Source organism: Oryzias latipes, chromosome 18, assembly GCF_002234675.1.
Source record: "Oryzias latipes chromosome 18, ASM223467v1".
Classification (NCBI taxonomy): Eukaryota; Metazoa; Chordata; class Actinopteri; order Beloniformes; family Adrianichthyidae; genus Oryzias; species Oryzias latipes.
This window is the reverse complement of record NC_019876.2, coordinates 21,738,352-21,740,945: the sequence shown is the minus strand read 5'-3', so window position 1 is coordinate 21,740,945 and position 2,594 is coordinate 21,738,352.

Here is a 2,594-nt window from a genome sequence, read left to right as displayed (position 1 = left end):
GGTCAAAGTTCATTTTCCTGGAGGTCTCACAGGCAGCCTGCAGCACTATATAGTGGAGAAAGGCGGAACTACAAGATGGCTGCTGCAACAAGTGGAGTCAGATTAATCCAGCTGATCCCTTTCGTGCACGTGTGTGTGCACGTGGTCTGTGTAAATTCCATAAGCTCACAGAAGCTTACCACGCAGACACATAAACAAACAGCAACAGAAACACACACACAAAATCACACACAGGCAGTAACACACGCACACAACACATAAACACTAACAGAAACACACACACACAAAACACACACCCAGAAGGAAACACAAAACAAACACAGACAGAAAGACAAACAAAAAGGCACACACACACAGATGGAAACACACACAAAACAACCACACACACAAATCATGCACACAGACAGGAGCACACACACACGTAACACGCACACAGACAGAAACAAACACATACAAAAACACATACACAAACAGGAAGACACAGAAAAACCACAAACACATAGACAGAAACACGCACACACAAAACATACACACACAAAACCCACTCAAAGACAGGAACACCCAGAAAATAAAAGACACACAGAAAACACACACACCTTCATACATGCACAAAGACAAGTCAACTGACATACACAACAAATACACACACAGACACACACAAGCACTCAAAAACAAGCGCACACTCACAAACACCCAGGAATATTAAGGCATGCATAAACATACACATATAAACTCTCTCACAAACACACTCTAACACACTCATACAGAAAAAAACTTTTTTCACACACGGACAGATTCACAAAAACAAACATAAAGATATACAAAACCAACTACACAGAGACATATAATCACTAACACATAAAACACATGCATTAAAACAAACAAAACAAACACAAAAGGATAAACACCCACACACACACACACACACACACTGTAAAACACAAACATACATAAAACATGCACATACATGAACAAAAAAACACACACAAACTAATATTGACACACACTTATTTCCTGCCCTTTACTCTCACTGATACCAAGATCACTGTCATCTCAACTTCCCAGAAGGACAAGGGGTTCTGCACAAAGTTAAAGGTTTGATTTCCTCAGGCTTGGCTGCACCAGCACCCCCACCCCCCCTTCCTTCTATATAAAAGCTTCTCTAAGAAAAGGCTCAAGTGGATTGTTGGATGTAAAAGGAAGCAGAGGCCTGAAGATCCAGAAGGAACATTCCCTGAAGTGCAGCAGAGCATGGATACCCCCCAAGGGCAGAGGAGGTATTCTTCCTAGATTACGCTCCCCCCCTGCTCACGCAAACAAGGCTTCCTGAGTCCAGAAAAACACACACAGCATCGTTCTGAGAGGTCGAGGGGAGTTCAGGAGACCTGTAAGGTCTTTGCACGTGTTTATCTTCTGGAGGAACCCTCCCTTCCCATGTGATTATATGACAGTGGTCCCGACACTCCAACAAATCACACCAACAAAACATATAGATCACAAAAACTATTATAAAGAAAAACAAATCATAAAAAATAACATCACAATAAAAATTCTACAAACCAAAACACAATTACAAAAAAATGTAACAAAATATAACAAAACATGCCAGAAAAATAAAAATAACTGCCAGAAATCAAGTGAATTATTTAAAAAAAAAACACAATAAGAAACCAGAAAGGATAGGTACTATGGGACATCACTGATTGGATGACGATGTTTGTTTTCAACGTTTGAGGTTTTCTCAAATGCATCTTGATGTCTGCATCTGAAATGTTGGACAAACGTCGTCATCCAACCAGCAATGTCCCAATTGTACCTACTTTTTCCGGATTCCGTAAAAAAGAAAAAACACTTGGAAAACAATCGTAATTTCCAGAAATAAAAACAAGTTGTTAAAGTCCCACTCCAATCATTTAAAAAAAAAAATTCCAAAGCTTATTTTCAAAGTGATATTTTAATTATGATTATGCCATTTTTAGCCAAAATAGTAATTATAAAAAACCTGTGTTGTGTTCTAGGACAAATTTCTGTAGTTCATTAGAAATTCACCTCTGAGTTGTGGGCGGGATTTGATGCAGGTAAGCATGCCCTCTTCCCATCATCCATCTGTTTGCGTGCTCTCTTGCTAGCTTTGTTAGCGGTACAACAAAAATAGTAAGCGATTTCTGTGCTATCCAGTTGTTCAGTTTTGAGCCAGATACCAGCTCAGACGAGGAAACAAAGAGGTGGATGCATCAGAATGGAGCGGAGCAGGGAGCTAGTGGCTCTCAGACTATAGCCTGCTGTGTCACACCTACAAGCTTTTTCCAGCTGCATTTTTGTCTGCTCCTGATTCACCAAAATTTGAATCAAGAAATACTCAGAAATGCAGTTTTAAGGTTAATTTTAAGGTAAGTTTAAGGTTAACTTTCTTCATATATGCCCTCTAACTCCACACAATTTTTAACAGAGTTGGTCTTTAAATGAACCAAACAGGTAACTGGAAAAGGTAGGTTACATGGTACATCGCTGATGATGACGTTTGTCCATCATTTAAACCGAAAGTGAGACTGGATATCATCATTAAATTAGCAATTCCCCATTTCTTTTTGATT